A 20,681-nucleotide genomic window follows, 5' to 3' on the forward strand; every position below is an offset into this window, starting at 1 on the left:
CTGGTCAGAAAATTTTGTTGCCAAGATTTTAGAATGAGGTGAGTTTCCCAATTATTCACCTTTTTTCGTTGTATCCGTTTGATCCTTGGTTCTAAAAATAATGAAAAAATAAATTTGTAGTGTCTAACCGTCTCGCGATTGGTTTTAGTCACGAAGAAATTCACAATTCGTGCCGTAAGCTTATAATTTTGGAAAATAAAAGGTTCAATGATTGGGTTCAAAAGTGTACCAATAACCGGTATACTTACCTTATTAAAAATAAATTCCGAAAATAAGAGCATCCACGGCATTAAATTCGACCTCGTCGCTACCGGAAATCCAGCGTCGTAATATGATCCCTGAGTAGCTCAGAGGGCTCGAGGGTGAATGCGCCTGGTTCCGGTGGGCGGTTGACGCTGCTCGCAAAGGTGGTCGGGCTGTTCGTCTGGCTCGGTGACGAGGGGATTCCCCGGGGATCGGAACCGGCGCGGCGTGGCGTTCGCATCGTCTGGGATCCCCCGGAGGCCTGGAGAGGGAAGCGACGCGACGGCTCAGCCGGCTGAGCCGCGTCCCGGGAAGCCCCGCCGCCCAGTTTTTCCGCACCGCCAATTTCAAATTATTATAAACATCCCGCAAACGACGAGCTCATCCAGCCGAGTCGCGGTCGAGTCCTCGGAGACTCCGATCACGAAAGTACCGCGTGCGTACGTTAGAGAGTATCCGTGAAAAATAACACTGTTTAACAAAATTTTACTAACGAGGAAGGTGGTTATTAATTTTTAGATACCTATAATCTACCCTTATTATAAAACCATGTTTATTTTGACTCGACAGTCTAGTTTTTGCGTTACAGCTATCATCGGTAGAATTGTATTTTAAATAATTGAATGGTGTTTCTGGTAAATAACAAAACACTCTGACACGAAAAAGATAAGTCAAAACGATAAACATTCAATTTTTTACTGGTAGTAGTTGCAACACAAAAACTAGATCTGATCGAATGAAAATAAACATGGTTGGTAGATAGGTATTTGCAAATTAGTAAGCACCTTCATTGTTGCAAAATTTTGTTGACCAGTGTACTGTAACAGTATATATGTATAACCTCATTTTTGTTCATAAAAACTGCATTTTTGGTAACGCTAAAAAAATCATGCTGCAACAAAACTATTCGTATCTAAAATATTCTGATATCAATTCTATGATACCAAACCGTGTTCCTAACATAATCAGTTGAAAGTTTTCATGTTATACACAAAAAGTGAATTTTCGTTGACAAGTGTAATTTAGAAGTTGCGAAATCAGAATCGACAGTTTTACTTGTTAATTTTTATTACGAGATACTCGCACAATGCATTTATCAAATTCACTAAATACTCGTCGGTTATCATGATTTTACTGTAAAAATGCAAGAGAAAAAAGAATTATGAAAAAAAGCTTAAATGCTGATTTTCGATTTTGTACGTCGTTTTGAAATTATTGAAAATTTTGTAAATCCGTTCGATTTCACTTTGCAATTACCCGTTTCTTGTGGCTTCTACGCATTGCAATAATTCAGCAGTGACTGATTGAATTTACTATGTCAAATTCTTTGGTGTTATTCATATTTTCACAGTGTATTATTCCACCGAATCTAGTAAAAAAAACATCACTGGACGGTATTTTCAGTATTTTTTATTTTTTAACTTCACACCGAAGCATCAATGTTTTCGCAGTAGCGGAAGATATCGAGCGAATTTACCGGGCTGGCCGAAATAAAGAAGAAGAAAAAAAAAATTGCTGTCGAAGAATCTCTGATAAAAATTGCATTTTATCTTTCATATTTCGAAACTTCCACCCCTGATAATAAATCCAGTATACACGTGCTACACCCGTCTCTCCTCGAATCCTCGAAACTTCCTAAGGTTAATATTTTCTGTACATGTACAACATACATCGCGTACACGTCCAACGTTCTCGAATAATTTTCCCTCCGTTTTTAGCTTATCCTTCCTCTATATTTCGCCAGTGAGCCGGGATCCGAAATTTTTCAGGGACTTCCAACTGGATCAGAGAATCTGGGAAACGTGTATCATCCGTACATTATATGCACACGGAGAGACTTTTGGTATCAATGTTTGTTTTATCGCTTATCCGTAATTACAAAGAATAAAAAATTTACTATGTAATTTAAGGACAATCGTGATACTGTAATAGTCATTTCTAGAATAATAGGAGATCCTAGTATTTCTGTATGAATTGTTATAATCTTGAGAAACAAGAAGAAAGAAATTTTTAGCGTGAAAAAGTGATCGGATGAATAATAAGTTATTGAAAAAATAATTCCGAAAGTAAGTGAGTTCGAATAACACAAGACGTAAGAAATGTATGAAACTTTAATAATCTCATAAAAGTATAACACTTTTCGTTACTCAGGGTTTGTGACAAAGCTTAATACAATAATTTGCAAATACCGTAATTCATTTAACGTAAGAGTCTGATATTCTTGCGAGTCATTAAAAAAAAAAAAAAAAAGTACCAACTCTGAACTTTCACACTCACGGTGCAACTGTTCTTACAACTTTAGCTCGATTAATTCGTAAATTTGTACATTTTCTTTTAGTTATGGATAAGTAATAAAGCAAACATTCATACACACGTATAAGTTATACGTATACATGTATTCTTTGCATATGGATTTTCTTATTAACATTTCGGTGTGCCACGGTAAGCCAGCCAACCAACCAAGCCAGTCAGCGGTGGGTCAATATTTATACAATTAGATAGACGAAACGTTTGTGTTTGCACAGGAGTTCGTACATCGTCCATTTATCGACGTTTCAATTCGCCCCCTGCCTTCTCTCACTTATCTCCGTGTTTTACGTACATGTACGGATACATTCATGTATACCTGAACCGAACCCGTTTATCATTCCTGGAAAGCATACGATAGGTTATCACACCCAATTCCGTCCTCGCAATTGCACAAGGCATGCGGAACTGATGAATCGAGGAAACGATGTTCGTTTTATTGTGTTTTTAAGACAAACCTCAGCCATCGCATTTCATCTGGACAAAATTTAAACAGTAATGTATTTTACAATTTATACACAGGGTGGCTCAAAAAATTGGGCCCAATTTGAAACGTTAACGTAATCCAAACGTCTTGACCAATTTTTGAAAACATTTTTTTTCTTGAAAGTAGAAGAACGAATTTTTCATTTCGCGTTTGAAAATCAGGAAAGTCTTCATTCGTTGTTGAGACACACGCTCTTGAAAAACAGGTTTTGGAAAATTCGCTGGGTTAATGAAACTTTTCGGAAATCGGTCAACGCATTCGGGTTTTATTCGGGTTTCAAAACGGTCCTGGTTTTATTTATTTTTTTTTTTCGACTACCATGCATATACGAAAGTATGAAAGCAGTATTTTTTATTGATTAATTGATCAAGTTCCTTTACTTGAAATTGTTGACATTGATCATATCACGTATGATAATTAAGTTTCCATAATTGATAAACGGAAATTTAAAAACATTCATCCAAAATGTATCTATCGCAACACAATATTGCAAATTTATTTCTCATAATTTCTAACGAATGAAGTTTAATTTCGCTTGAGGATTCATTTCTCTCTATTCCGGTATACGATTTTTCTCTGGTACTTATTTACATATTCATTTGGAAATTGCAGCTCAACTCGTATTTATGCACCATGATAACCGCTATTCTGCTAATGTAACGGGAGTTGAATAGAGATAAAAAAAAAAAAAATAATAATAATAAAAGCAAGAAGGAAATGGGGAAAAAAATCAATTAATAAATCTACCCGACGACGACGACGAAGCTCACTCGTCCGGATCCCTGGGGGATTATGGAGCTGAGGTTGGTAGGAGGTCGAGAGCCGAGTAAAGTGCGGGGAAAAACATGACTTTCCACTTGAACTGTGTAAGTCGCGGATTCATGCGCGATCCGCTATAGAAAAGCGCAACGATAATCGGTGGCTTCTACACCTGACTAGCCCACGTGTGTTTTCATTTTTCGTTTTCTTTTTCTTTTTTTTTTTTCCCTTTTATCGTCTTTTTACGTCTCGCTGTGAAAATTCTTTATCCTCTGGGGATTTACAACGCGTATGATTTATAACCGCACTTCGTATTCGCTCCAGCAACGATACTAATTATCACGTCTACACATATAGATTTGCACTTTGTGAAAATGAAATTGTTTCTACGATCGAATATAAACTCAACAGATGCGATAAAAAAAAAAAAAGAAGTGGATATCTGGAACATCTAGTCACTTTTGGTTTTTTAAGAGTATAGATAATTTTTGACAAGCTATATTTTTGGATATAAATGTAATGGAAGTTTGGTAAAAGGTACGGAGCAAAGTTTGAATTCTGTTTAACGAAAGTGGGATCGTAAAAGAAAAAAAAATACTATCATTTTTGTCAAAATTGCATTTATCACAATGAGAATAATCGAATCTGTTGACACGTAACAAGAAAGAAAATAAGAATAAATAAATAAGAAATAAAAAAAAAAAAAAAAAATGTTGCAACTCGCTTTCACGACGCGATGGAAAATGGCAGAATTATTTCTAAGAGAGGCAGAAGCTCGGTTGTACAGGCTTTGAATGAAAATTTATATTCCCATTTTTGTATACCTAACAGGAGAAAAGCGGCAGGGGGGGAGAAGCGTACAGACGCTTAATTACGTTCTCGGCACGTTCAACCCTAGTCACCAATGAATACCCTCTGAGAATGATCGAGGCCTTATCCCCTCGCGGCTACGAATTTGGAGAGCTGCTCCTGCCGCTGCGATACCCTCGAAAACGAATTAAATTAAACTCTCGCACCCTGCGCACCGCGCCTCGCCATTCGACAAACAATCGATAGATTTCCATTCACCTACTTCCACCTTATACCTTATACCTTAGGAAGTCCCAAGCCCGCTGAAATATTCGCGTAAGGAGTTTTTCCCTCACGCCAATATTCTTGTTTAGCGAGGAAAGGGGCCAACTTTTTCCACCTCGTTTTCTTTTTCCTCCGAATATTCAAATTTCTTGTTTCTTTCTTTCTTTATTTATTTATTTATTTATTTATTTATTTATTTATTTCTTTATTTCGAGAAAATCACATATTTCAGTAAATACAAAAGTACACGGTATATTCGTGGCGGGGTTGAAATTCCGAAAGCACCAAATACCGAAATTTTTTCCCGGTGAAACTTGAAGTGAAGAAATCAAACTCTGACGAAATATCAAAGTTTCGAATAGTTGAAAACCCGAAACTCAAAGTTTCAAATGGATGGAAGTTTCAAATTCCCAGGGAAAGAATTTTGAAATTGCAGTAAGGTGGGAAATAGATGGGAATTAAATGTATATGAAATGAACATTTCGAACGATGCAGATCTTGGCACTTTTCTGTTGCCACACCTTGTTGTTAGACAAGCATGCAAAAATTGAAAACGGAAGATATCGAGAAGCCTCCGGAGGCGTCTCGGTCTGAATTTTTCCAGGATTCTTGGGCGTCGCGAGGGGTGCCAATAAATTGTTACGAACCCGATATCGCGTTGCGAGGATAGGATCAAGTTGACGATTGAACCAGACGTCCTTTATACATTTATATATATATATATATATATGTATATATATATTCTACCTAATACGGTTTCCCTTCCGAGTTTTGTTACTGCTGCTGCTGCTGCTGCTGCGTTGCGACGATTCAAGCGGCCAAGAACGAAAGAAGAAACAACAACAACAACAACAACAGCAACAACAAAACTACGAGGTTACTGTGAAAGGTGCTCGGTTTTCAAACGTTCCGCCTTCTCGGCGCAACTTTTCACTTATATATATCCTATATATGTATGTATATAGGCATATATACGTTGTACTCTTTACGTTCTCGTTTCTTTTCCTGCGCTCTATGGCTTGGTCATAACGGTTTCATCATTCCTTTTCCGATATAATACCTATCGTAGAAAATTGCAAACATGCTCCAACTTAGCTACGAAAATTTCATTCCTTTGAATTTGAATTTTGTGAGAGACGAAAAAATCCGTGGAGAATTATAACGATCAGGATGGAAAAAATAGGAAAGGCGGTAATTGATAGGGTTTGAAGATCATGATCACCATGAGACAGGGAAAAAGGAACCACAAGCTGGCGATGAGGATGAAAGTTAAAGAACAGAAAATGGTGCGGGCGATGAAGAGAAGAATTAATAAAACGTGGAAATCAATTTGACAATAACGTTGAAATAAGGGATGGATATTGAATGGGGTTCGATTCTACAGAAATAAGTTCTAAGGAGAAAATCTTGTACAGAATATGTTCTACTGACTCGTTTCTACAGATATATTTTTCTACAGAATATTTTCCTATAGAAATAAATTTGAGATTCACATCAGAAATAAACCTGCATGAATTACGCTACAGCATGTTCTTCTACAGAATTCCTCAGTTTTATAAATTATTCCATAGAACAATTTTTCGGTAGAAAAATATTCTACAGATAAAATATTCTGCCGAAAAATGTTCTGTAGCGGAATATTCTGTAGAGCAATTCTCCTGTAGAATTATTCGTGCGGGTTTATTTCTGACGTGAATCTTGAATTCCATTCTGTGGAAAAATATTTCTGTAGAAACAAATTTGTCGAAGATATTCTGTCGAAAATTTGCCTTGTAGAACAAATTTCCGTAGAATCGATCCACTTCCGGGGTATCCTGCGCACAATACACGAATGATCCTGACTGCCGGCACACAGCTAAACCTCGGTAAAATATTATAGCTCATAGCAAATCGAATCCACGCAGCACTCGAGTTGCAGCATAGGATGGAAATGGCAAAGAGCTAGTCGTTTTACATTTCCAGTTTCCCGGAATCGAGGCTCGAGCTTTGAGCCGTAGAAGCGTAGATTTTCAAAGCTGCAGCCTGATCTTCCCGAACTTACACACGTTATTATACCTACCTTGAAGTACCTATCCTACATGCGTACTTGTAAAATATTCATGTTTATTAATATGTACACGATATATGTGGGTTTTTTTACAAGGGAGAGGATTTTCCGTGTGCATTGAAAAAGCGAGGAAATGTCAAATGGTCATTTTCACCGAAACCGTAAGGCTTTTTCCCCGTTCTGTCAGGGTTGAATCATTTGTTGATAAATAATTATTCAACGTAAAAGAAAATAGTTAGAAAAAAATGATCATTAAAATGGAGGAAAATTGGAAGGGTTAAAAGAATCATTCACGTACTTTTTCGAATTTATTGAACCTAGTTTACCGCATTCGCGTTAATACATTCGAGAAACTTTTTACACTTATTCCTGATTTTTATCACGTTCAAAACTTTATCAAATTTATTTTATTTTCACTCGTTTGGTCGATCATTTTCAAAAAAATTTTATCACATTACGCGATCACTTCTACGTATCGAACCATTATTTTCCACAATTTTTAGTGCGGTTCGATGGTTTAAAGCGTTTTAAAAATAAAAACTATTCTTTTTTTGTAACTACTTAAAATTAGCTACTATTCCTATACTGAAATTACTCAAGAAAAATTTCTACCGTCGCATGACTGTTTGCCTTTTACTTTTGCATCGAATTGAAATCGTGATTCGATAGTATGATCTGGCAATTTATTGACACCTTTTGTATCGTATCAATTCTTACGTTTGAATGAGTAAATTTCATTTGAATTAACTTCCGGTTAGGTAACCTCCGTCTCGATGTGAATGAATAAATATATATGAGTACAGGGTCGAGGAGGCGAGTGTTTGTATTTAAGGGATGAAAACAAAGTGTACCGTGCCTCACTGCAGGTATACGGGGAGAAGGAGAGGATCCTTGCGGAAGTTTCTAAGGAGGAAAAGTTTGGTGGTGGGTTGCGAAAAGCGTGTAAATATATAATGTCTTGTACACGTATATGTAGAATACAAATGCACGGGCATTTTGTCCATGTATTGCAACTTTGTACGGATAAGGATAAAGGTTGAAACAAATGAACCACGCCATCTCGAGTAAGGACTCTCTTCGTCCTCTTCCTCTTTATCTCACTCTTCTACATCACCTTCTTCTTGAACTCGGCTCGCTGCCGGTTGGTAAGTAATAATTAACTTCTGACTTTGTGTTATTGTGTAGACGGGCAACATAACCTGATACTCGGCTTCTGCAAGCCTTTGCTTATATATATAATATATATGGGCCATTCCGTGACATCTCGATCAAGATTCTACACGTCGATGTCTCAGATTGGCTTTATCATTTTTTGTATGAAAGTACATTACGAAAAATCCGATCGCAATTTTTTTCACAATTTGTCGACCCAGCTTATCTCAAGTATGATTTAAAAACATGAAAACAAACCATTTTCGAAAATATGGAAAAATTCCGAAAAGAAAAAAATCTTATTAAATATGATACAAGTTTTTACACCTGTTAGAAAATGGAGGTTTTATAACTTCAAAAGATAAATAAGAAAAATGATAAAAAAACATATGATTATTATTATTATTGGGTTGCATTTTTGACACAAGGATGAACATAAGAATTCGCTATAATATCTCTCTGAATAGACATTTTTCGGCACAAAAATGCAATCCAATAATAATAATAATTTTTTTTCATTCTTCTTATTTATCGTTCGAAGTTATGAAATCTCCATCTTCTAATAGGTGTCGAAAATTTTGTTACCCTTTATAAGATTTCTCTGAATTTTTCCAGAATTTATGAACTGAGTTTTTATTCCAAGTTTTTAAATCATACTTCAGATACGTTGGGTGGAAATATTGTGAAAAAAATTACGATTACGTCTTTCGTCGTGTACTTTCATACAAAACGTTATAGAGTCAATCTGAGATATCCACGTGGAATTTTGATCGAGATTTCACGGAATGCCCCATACATACGTATATACACACATACACACGCCATCAGGCAGAATTCCTTATCAACTTGTTTAATGACTTGTGGCAAAAATATAATTAATCTTCCTCCGCTACCGCGTTTCTCTCTCCCCTTCTCTCTCTCTCTCTCTCTCTCTCTCTCTCTCTCTCTCTCTCTCTCTCTCTCTCTCTCTCTCTCTCTCTTTTTCTCGCTTTTCTCCCGCCTAGCAGCTTTTTTCCATTTCACGCAATACCTTCCTCATCTCTTTGGAAATATTTGCCAACTCGAAATTAAACTCACTACTCAATCCGTGCCGCGACAGCCAGCTTCTGCATTTGGTATTTTGAATTTGTCAAATAACAACTTAACTTACCCCGAGGCCTTTTCTCTCTTCTCTGTTCTCTTTGTGCTATCGCAGGTAGAAATTACGAATTTTAACGACGAAAAATTTTCTTTACATTTTACTTTCTTCGTTTGAAGAAATTATTCTTATTATATTTGTTTTCATCTCTTATTGAGGTTAATTGGCTTACTTATAGAGTTTGACTTTCAGGTTAATGACGTTATGTTCGTGAAATTTTCAACAGCTTTCAAAGTACTGAATAACTTGATAGTTTGATAATTATACACAATCGTAGCACCTCAATGACAATTCAATGAAGGTATAAACTGTTTTTTAAGGAAATGATTGAACAACCTTTTTAACTAAGTAACCAAATAACCGCTTTATTATGCAACCGTTCAACCAAAACTGTGTAAATAATTCTTCCAATAATTAAATTGAGTTCTAAGTTTGAAAAAAACGGGGCCGATTGGAATAAAAATTATTGAAATCCGTTGACTCGTTCTCGAGATTTCGTCGGGCAAAAAAATGTATAGCACACAGACATTCATTCGAAAATGCTCACAAGTTATTTCTCTAGATTTTAAAACGACGAAATGTAGTGAAAACTTAACGTTCCATTTTCGGAGTGATTACAACGATTTCCTTTTTTCTCTGAAAACAAAGAAACGGGCAGTTAAATAATACCACACAAATTGAAAGTACAAAAATTCATACTTTTTCTATTTTTCATTTTTTGTTTCTTTCCTTTACTTTTGTTTTGCTTCGTTTCTCTCGTTCTTCTCTTTCCGACGTTTCGCATTCAGGCAGCATTAATAGCAGCGTTAGCGTTGAGGGCGCGTCGAGGGTGAGGGTGGTGAATCGTTAAAAAAGTTAAAAATTCGTGCGGCTTTAAACCATCCCTCCGGTTCTCGAATAGCTTGCACATGCAATCGGGTAGTTGAACGCACACTTGTACATACCTTGCAATTTATGTACCTATAACGTATACATATATATATATATAATTCTACCCTAGTCGCCTCCTGACTATTATTTTTAAAATCCTGGAAAAACAGTTCCGAGTTTTCCTTTTTTCTCTGTCTCGCGTCCCTCTGACTTTACGTCGTTTTTTTTTTTTTTGTTCTTTTCAAACTCCTAGCTTTTGCTTTTCCCACGCGCAGCATCGCGCATCTGTATTATATATGCATGTATAGAGGTGTACTCGCGTAGTCGCAAACTCGCACGCAAAGTTTCAACGATATGAATTATTTTCCCAGAGGTCCGCAACATGCGGCTGCCCTCCGGGTCGTTGAAAACTCGCTAATCCCTCAGCCTGGCGTCGTCTAGTTTTATCCTAGTCTTACTTGTTCCAGTGGATGCCTGAAAAATCAGATGCAGATATCGATTCCGAAATGACCTCGAGGCTTCTTCGCCGTAAATTCCGTATCAAAGGGATTCAAAACAATTAGATTTTATGCAAAATCAATAATGAAATATCGTAACAATCGTTAATTCATACATTTTCCTAAATTACACTTTTTTTTTTCGTCGCGCAGTATTTCTATATATATATATTTTGTTTTTCTTAAATATCTGTGCCTTCAGAGTTACTCCGTCAATTTTTAGCTCAGAATATTGAAAATTCCGTAAGTTACGATTTTTTTTTTTAGTAGAATGATCCATTTTCTATTTATTTTACTGTTTTGTGAATCTTTTTTTTCGTATTCAAAATTTCATTCTGCTGGACATAGCTAATTTGCCTTCAAACGTCATAATTGAAAATTATCCTAGAGTTTTTTCAAGTTATTTGAATCGGCATTTCCGTTTCCACGCAATGATTTTTAACGTGGGGTCTTCAGAGATCCCAATGTGACACCAGTTTTATACCCAGAAGGTGTGCAGCTTGAAGGTTAACAACTGACCGAATGTATAACCATTTATATGATATACGCCTAAGGATTCATTTATTTTCTTAAAACATCTTCCTCAAGCTTTTGCGTTCCCACTTTTCCTACAATCTGTTAAATTAAATCGTATAAGAAGCTACAATTAATCACTCGACGGTTCGATCAATTATAATTAATGAACTGATATCGTTCTCATTCCACTTTTTTCTTATATTTACTCTTGTTTCTTGTTCCTTGGAGTTCTTCAATTTAAATTGTATTACGTGACAATCTATACGTTTACACATAAAAACCAATCATTCGTAATCAATTCGACGATAAAATTGCTGGAGAAATTATAACCTAATTATACTAATTAATTACACACTGCCTTTTTTTAACATTCTCCTTTTCTCCGATCTTATTTTTCTTATTCTTTGGCTCGTAAATCCAAATTGCACGTGAATCACTACAGTTTTGCTTTAATTCAACTTCTCTTTATTTGTTACATTATATTCAAAGTTTAAAAAACAAAATCAAAAATCTTGAGTTCACCACGTTTGTCGGGTTCGCATGGAATTTCCCATACATTGTACGTACGTACGGCCGGCTTCGTCGTTCCCTGGGAGAAATTAGTTCTCGGATATGTGACGTATTCCCGTTAACGGATAATCTCGGGACTCCCGTGTAATACGTATAACCTAGATGTAGGTACACATGCCTACATCCGTTCCGCCGTCGCGGAGAAAACGACGATGGGCAGTCAGACCGGAGCCTGGAGCAGCTGCCGCTGCAACGCGATGCAAATTATTATTAATGAATTAACGCGCCTCTCGACATATGCTGCAGGCTGCCTCTCGTGTCTGACCGTAATACGTACAATGCCAGCATTGTCACGTGTCGGCGAAACCTAGTCGCCGTGATCCGGTAGCTTTGTTTGTTCTTTTTTTTTTTTAATTTTTTTATAAACTAATTGGAAACGAAGCTGAACCTCGGATTTCCCTTGTTACAAGGGATCGCTTCGAAATTTATACACAGTTATACAGGTGCGAAGGTAGTTATAAACGAGCGAACTGTACGCCCTGTAGTAATTTTGCATTTTATGGAAAAAGCTGGTGATTTTCAAAAAGGCATATGGGATACTATCGTTCAACAACGACGTATTTTTAAACACATTTTATGACGTTTTCTGATGGACTATTATTTCATGGAACATTGTTTGGAATTCTTAAAAATAAAATAACTAAAAATCGGATATTCGAAATAGACTGTAAGGTTTTGACTAGAGGGGAAAAAGGCTGAATTACGAAATAACAAGCGATGGCGATAACGATAAGAATAATCAAAATCCTGACGTCGAAAGTTCTGAAAAGAAGAACAAAATTCCGTACAATTGGTAGACAGACCGAACGGCGATAGTTTCAAATAGTTTAAAGTGGAATCTTCCGTCTCCGAGTGTTACCCGGTTTGTTTTTCATTCTCTCCGCGGATATCCAAGTTCCAGCTTCCTGGGATCGGTTGAATTCCAGTTAGCGAATTCTCTATCCTGTTGCACATGGGGTGAAACACAAATATATACGTACGTCTGTAGACGAGGGTTTGCATTTATAGACGGTCTCGAGACGCGGCGGAGAAATTGGAGAAAATGCGGTACAATTAGAACTAGAGCTGCAGCTTGCAGGAAGTGACGTCAGGCAGCCTCTTCGCGCCTCCGGGGAGAAATGTCGTCGGCAGAAACCTGCATCCCCAACCAATTCTCCCTCTCTCCTATCCTCCTGTTTCCTCCATCGCAATTTACCTTCTCTTCGCAAGCTGCAATTCATGCAGCAGTCCAGAGTCACGATTATTGTGAAATAAGTATTTCGCGCGTCAAATCCACCCAATTTTTTACACCGATTGTTTTGGGTTTGAATTGCGGTGATAGAAAATCACAGGCGAATAGCTTTGAGACATTTGGCATAATTTTTTTCTCTCTCTCTATTTTCAGACTTTATTTACGGTTTTGAATTCGTCAATTTGTCGAATTCTTGTCGGTCGGATATAATATTACGATGAAATGAAATTATTGGATAACTAACGAATTGAAAATTTTCTTCGATCCTTGACAAATACATCTATCATCGAAATCCACTAAAATAATCACTCCGATATCAGCTTGTGAGCAATATTATGAAACTCTTTAGAAAAATCAATGCACTGTACTTTGTTTGGAGTTCAACAATTATTGTCTTTTTTTTTTTTTAAACTTCGTTTATTTATTTATTTTTTTTGTCGAAAGCTGTTGGAATAAAATGGGAACAAATAATCCAAAGCTTAAATGACAAAAAAAGAAAAATGATAGAAGACCTTGTTTTAAATTATAAAATCCTCTCATAATCTCCTGCAATTACAGTGTTCGGGGATTTTAACTCACGGTTCGATTCTCCACGATCCGATTATAAGCAGTGGAAACGGACGAGCGTAGTAATTATCGTTTGATTATTATTTAACACAGGGCTGCGTAGAGAGACGGAGAGCGAGATTGAAAGCGGGAGAGAGAGAGAATTCGGCAGAAGGGGTCGTTGATGAGCGCGAATTATTCATAGTTCACCATTAATAGATGATAACAGTTAATTAGTGTCCGCGTGACGAGCATCGAACACGTCGATATTTAGAGTATTTATTTATTTATTTTTTTATTCTGTTCACGTCAATTCTCGTCCTTTTGTTTTTCCATTTGCTTCTCCATCGCACCTATTGTTCAATTATTCGTACCTGTATTATACACACGTATTGAAACATAGCTAATTTTTGTTCATTACTTTGTTATCTAAATGTGAAACAGTTCAAGTGTGTGATTGGCTAAATATATTACGGGATTTCAAATTCTTTCTTACGTTACATGTAAAATATTTCAGGTTTGGTTTTCATTTCTGCGGTAGAGAAAATTTCAAAAACGATCTTTTCCCCCGTTACTTAGAGATCACTTTTGTCGTGAAAACGAAGATAATTATAAAATACGAAAGTTTTGCCTCTTTCACACGACGGAATCGCTCGAGGGTGTAAAATAAATCTGCGACTTTTGTTTTATTACACAAGGTAGCAATTGAGGATTAAATTCGATTAAAAAACAGTATAAAAGAGAAAGGGTGTAATAAAAATGAAAATAAATATTTAAGGATTTAAGAGACAGCGAGAAAAGAGAGAGATGAAGAAAGGGTGTTTGGTATATACGTTGGTATACATAAGTACGTATGTATGTACGCGTTACATAGTCATTCAGGGAGGTAAAAGCGAGGACTTGTCAAGGCTGTCACTGTTCCTCTCGAAACTCGACCGGGAGGTTGAAAAAGTCGTTTCATTTATTTTCCATTTTATTTTTTTAATTAACTCTTTCTCTTAGAGAATTCCGAGATTTAAAATTTTAGATTACAGATTTAAGATTTCATCCCAGATCCCTGAGCAGCCTCTTCTTTCTCCTCCTTCTCTTTCACTTTATTCTCTTCTCTGTACCAGATTTCCCTCGCAATTTTTCCCGCTCTTTCTCTCTTTGTCTCCCTTTCCCTTCTTCTTTTGGCGATAATTAAAATGGGTCGCATCTCTTTACGCCCCTACTTATATAATCGTTATTCTCAACCCTAGCATCGTTATTTTCCATCACCTTTCTTCTCGTTTCTTTTTTTTTTTTCTCCGAAAGAATTTATTTCAAGCTTTTATTTTATTACTTTCGGTTTTTCTTTTTGAAACGTACCTATCTATCAGTCTTCGTTCCTCTTCGAGGATTTCAAAAATGATCAAGCTTCGTTTTTTTTTTTTTTTATAAATTCTTTGAAATCAATTATCGTAATCAAGATATTCAAGGTCGATCTTTTTGCTTATTGTATCTTTTTCAATTCGCATTCCAAGGCATAAAACAGTAACGATTTTTAATAATTGATTTTTATTTCTATCCCGCTTTTCTTACCAATTTTCACATCGGTTACGTCAATTTCCAAATCGCCGATAGACACCTCGCGTATCGTCCGTTATTATCATAGAAAGAAGGACGGACAGGTTTTTGAAACGGTGGCGGGAAATTTGAATAATCCGAGGGTGCGACGTACAGGGAACATATGGGGGAGCGAAGGGGGTCGACGATATAATACCAACATTATTGAAATTTATTCACCATCCAGCCCCGTCGGACCTCGAGGCCGGACCGACACAGTTTGTTTCCGAATGGGCCGCAATCAGCCCCCTTATCCCTTTCGGTTTCCTTCCCTTCTCGAACAGAGATTCGGCTCAAAATTCTCGAACGGATGACAATTTCACCCTTTGTCAGTCAGGAAGAACGTCAACGTTCCGCTCGAACGTTTATCACTCCATGGTTTTTCATCCGCGACTGCAGATGATCCCCACTGACGAGAAAAAGAATCTGTTTTTTTTTTTTTTTTTTTTATATAAGAAAAAGGTGAGGAGAAAATAAGAGAAATGATCGCGGGATGCAAAAATAAAGGCGGGAGAAAAAGTTGGGGGTAAAATTTGCGGAAAGCTCTGTAAAGAAGGTGAGAGAAACTGTATTAAAGAAACGAAATAGAAAATGAGGAAAACAGGGGATGAAGGTGGGTGAATCTTTTAAATTATTCCCACGTATAAGACAGCTTTTCTGAACGTCATTCGTCAGGATCACCGCGTCCTCAACGTTGTCTCCCTCTTCTGTGTACAATGATAAATACCCGGTTTCGTCTGTTTATCAAATAAATCTCTTTCTGTTCCGTACGTATTTCGAACTGAACGAAAAGAAAAATATCAAGTTGGAAATATTTCACACATCACGGGTGTTGCATCGAATTAAAATTATTTTCATTCGCGTGATTTTTTTTTTTATATATATATTAGAATGTATATTATAAACGTGCAATTTACTTCTCCGTGTAATACGATATGAACTTAATATCTTGCAAAAATAGATTCGAATATCCATCAGCAATTCTCGACTTTTCTCCGTCCGTTTCAGCTGTTATCGTCTTCGCCCCCGAAGGATTCGAGCACAGGTGAAATATGATTAACGCTTTATTACAGGGCGAGCGAGGTTATTAGGCAGGCGCGTATAGTTGTACCGGAGCAATTCGGTCCCGCGGGGAATTTGAAAGAGGTTTGCCTGTGAGGGAGGTTCAATTTTCCCTCGGATGTCTTCTGTCATCCAGGGAATTGAGTTGGCGAAGATCCTGTATCAATTACATTGATATAGAGACGACGTTGCCTGCTGCGGTATGGGAAATGGGACCGAATGGGACGGGGATGAGATGGGACGGGATGGGATGTGGAATGGGATGGGGATGGGAATGGGACAGCTCGAGTTTACGACTCGAAGAGGTTATCCCGCGTATCAAGCTCTTACCTTCCAATTAAATACAAATTAACCAAACCAGTATTACTCCCAGTCTCTCCGAATACATGCATATCTGTCTCTCTGCTCCCTCCCTTCCTCCCTCTATCTCTCTATCACACGGCGAGACCCGGCTCGACGAACCCTGGGATATTAACGCTTGGTTCCCAGAGTAACAGTTTTGACGGTAAGCAATTATCGTACCAGCCGACCACGTTGTTGTAAATGCAAATTTGTGTTATCCATAAATATGGATCGTTTCACGATGCTCGACCCGGATCTAAATCTCGGATTTAAATCGACCGAACCTTCTTGTACCTAATTCATTTTTTCTCTCCCGATAGTTTTTCGATTCAAACGTTCGTCGCTTGGTTGAATTTTCTTACGTCATTCAAAACCAAGGAAGCGAAGTCAATTTCGAAGGAATGAAAAGTGAGATGGTGAGAAAATGTGAAAAATTTTCTTACAACTGGAAATTCGTTTGAAAATTAAAAACGCTAATTAATATTTAAACTTACAGTTGGACAAGGCTCCGTTAATTTTTATTCCGTTTCACAAGTTCGGAATATTTTCCTTCAAATATAACGCGACAGAAAAGAAAACACGAATAGAATAATTTTGCAACAAGAATCAATATGCGGCGCAAGTACCGTGCAAAGAAGTGTAACAACAATGAAAAGGTTCAGGGGTTGGCTAAATCGAACCGAAGTTTCCTCTTTCTGTCTATATAGCTATACGTAAAATACATGGCTCGTTTAGTTTCCAAATTTCCGCAGCTTCTCTAATCAAGGAAGACAATCGAAGCTTTATATATACATATATACGCATATCCTTTCCCTCGCAGTTCCCAAAACTGTCCAAATAGTAGTAGCAGTAGTATTAATAATAATAACGATAACAATAATAGTGATAATAATCGTATTAATGACGATGACAATGACGATAATAACAACGGGGATAATTATTTAGCACCCGGTGCTACGCGGAGAACCGTTCAGTGTGCGAAATGGGGAACAGCAGCACGCCGGGATACCCAGGACTCGTATCAGATCCTGTCGCCCAAGTACACACGGAAATCCTGATTATTAATCTCGCCGGGGTGTCGGCAGCTCCTCTTCTATTCTCCCCCATTTTCCGTGGCGTATAAACGTGGTGTGGGAGAGGAAGAGCCGGGGTGAAAATTACGATTGGTTCGTATCAGCATGCGGCGTAAACAAGCGACGCGTCGCGTCGATCCGGGTACAAATTGTCAACCGTGAACATCCGTTGCAATAAATTAATGTTCAGTGAATTTTTATTCGCGTCACTGATCACGTGTTCACTGAAGATTTCAAGATGTTGAAGAGTGAGGTTTGAATTGGTGTCAAGGGGGTTCTAACTGTACGAGAATTGTCATTCAGATTTTCATAAAACTTGACGATTCAGTACATTTATGCGATTCAATTACTAGATTAAAATTTTGCATCGATTCGCGGGTTTTTTTTGTGAGATATGAGCAAATAACGGACGAGAATTTAAGTTATCAATAAAAAAAAAAAAAAAAAAATGGATTTTACGCATGACAGATCCTCGAAGTATACAGAATGAATATACGAAGCTTTCACAGTGACGTGACGTGACGTTGGCAAACTTTGAAAAAACCTAATACGATAGTCGGACACGCAACGCAATCGAATTTTGACTAGGCGCCTAATACCGTTAAAACTTCCTTAAATAATGAATAATGTAATGGACGAAAAGCTCCTGCTTTACTCTTTTCGTCCTTGCGTATTGTGTCGTGAACATAAAATCACATTGGCTAATGGAAACTCCGACAATAGAAGGGGTCAAAATTCGATTTCACTGTGGTGAAATTTAATCCTCTTAGCCATGCAAGAGCTTCGGTCTGCCTTTCGCATGGCGTATGATCGGATCCAGTTTCGAGATCAAACTGTTCTTACCTGCTTTGAGGAGCTCCCGCACAGCGGCACGTGATGCGTAAAACACGATGCATCTTTTTCTTAGAGTCATTGCCTGGTGAAAATAAGTTCTACGCCAAACAGTAATAAAGTGCGGTTCGTGGAAAATTGTAGGAAACATTAGAAAATCGTTGAGCATTGTGGCAAATCGTCGAAAATAGTAGTATTTTGTATAGAAAGTTACAAATTTTTACGATAAATTATAAAAATTCACAATTTTTCTATGAAAGATAATTACCATTTTGGGACGAGGCGACATCATTTTTTTTCTCGTAGGATTTTTAAAATTTCGTTGAAAAGTAAAACGTTTTTGTGAATTCCAGGAATTTTTGAACGACCGCCAGATGTCGCATCTCTCACACAAGGAAAACTTGTGGCAGACAAGTCGAGTACTTGGCAGAATTTGGATGTACATGCGAAGGTTGATCTTCTCATCTTCTGAGTATGATTCAGACGGATTTAGAGAATCGGTGAGTCTTGTGAAAAAACTAACATTTTTTGTTTTTCTAAACCAGGAATTTGACGATATTACACATAACATTACATCTATTTCAATATTTGTTATAAGAAACACGATCACGCAAATGCGACCCACTCTACAATTATTTGTAAAATACGACGATGATCTATGAAAAATTACCATGTTTCACGAAAAAGTACGATCACTTACTAAAAATTCTGTACCAGAACTACCAAAATGTTCGAATTTCTCTACTCAATCGTAAAATCAAATTCGTAGTTAGACGTTGAAATTATTTCACCAGTAAGATCCAAGTTCTATCTATTACTTTTTTCTTCTTTCTTCGAAACGAACACAGTAAATATTTCGAAAAAAATGCCTACTTGAAAATTCGCATTATAAGAAAACAAACAAATCAAGACTGCTTCGATGAAAAAACAAAAAATCAAGGAAAATATGCATATCAGGTTAAACACAAGTCTAAAGTAGTCTGAAATTTTATCGCATTCGTAGATATATAAAGCACACGTCACATGCAAGATAGGGAAAGATAAAATTTTTGCTGTCTGTAAATTTAACGAGGGTTTGCAAAGTCGAGTTGCCGAGAGAAAGAGGGTCAGCCTTTATAGAGACTTGAAGGCGTTACAAGGCTTCGTAGGAGTACTTTTTCGCCTCGGTTTAACTTCCTCCTAGTTTCTGTAATTTTCTGAAGAGTGTCTCAGGCTCCTTTTTCCCGGTGGTAACGAGTCTCGGTTGAACAAGTACAGTCGTTGCCGTCAGTCAGTCTAAGGCTTGCGGATGTGCATGCGAAGGGTAGGTTTACACCCTGGGAAACACTTGAGGAAAAGTGTAATTGTCGCTCAAAGGCTGAAGGTGTCGTTAAAAAGAAAAATAGAAGACGAAGTAGGTGCGGAGGATATTGAAGAAGAAGAAAAAAGAACTAACATCGTGTGCGCAAGTTTGAGAAATTGTGGGAAAGAAGTTTTTCGACGTTTAACCCGAGTTCGAATCAGAACTTTCATCGGGATTGAGTATCGTAGAACGAATCCCGATCATTTTCTCGTTCAAGATCTGAATCTGACGTAGATTATTTCAATTACAGAAATATTACGAAGAAGAATTGTAAGTCAAAGCGACGAGGGGTGTAAAAAAGTCCTCTGACTTTCATCTCGGTATCCTCATTTTTCTTTCTTCGTTTCCTTCCACTCGCCAACTACTTTCGGCCTCTGTTAGCCTCTCTTATTCCCTTTCATTTCGGAAGGATAACGCGTTTTGGATGAAGTCCTCCCCGAAGGGACCCGAGCGCCTTGACACTTATTGCTCGGCGGCACGACCCGCCGTCCAACGCGATATTGCCAGGCAAGAAGGGAAACCCCTATTTCGTCCTGCTTCGAGGAGAAGCGAGCAGGTCCTTCGAATGATGATCCGACCGCCCCGAATTGGCAAAACTAGATCAATCGACCCCGTCTGGGATCATCCGCGAACTCGATCAAGCCGACTTTTCTTTATTATTCCTGTTATTCTTATCATTCTTCTTCTTCTTTGTCTTCAGCGGTGTTTGTTGGCCATGTGCTGTAATATCGAATTCGTTCGTGATTGGTCGTGAAATTTATCGAAAGCCTACTGCCGATGAGAAAAAAGACTGGGTAGCTTATGAAAGAAAACACAATCGTCCGATCGAGCAATTCCATTACTGGATCGGTAGATATATTTTCTTCAAGGGTATAAAATTACCAATTTTCCTCATATCAAGAAAGTCAAAATAGTTATCCGAAGTGTAATTCAAGCAGTAAAATAAACTAATAATGCAGCCTGATTGCCTGACTCTTGAAAAAAGAAGCTTCACAGGGTTCGACTTC

The sequence above is a fragment of the Neodiprion pinetum genome, chromosome 7, assembly GCF_021155775.2.
Source record: "Neodiprion pinetum isolate iyNeoPine1 chromosome 7, iyNeoPine1.2, whole genome shotgun sequence".
NCBI lineage: Eukaryota > Metazoa > Arthropoda > Insecta > Hymenoptera > Diprionidae > Neodiprion > Neodiprion pinetum.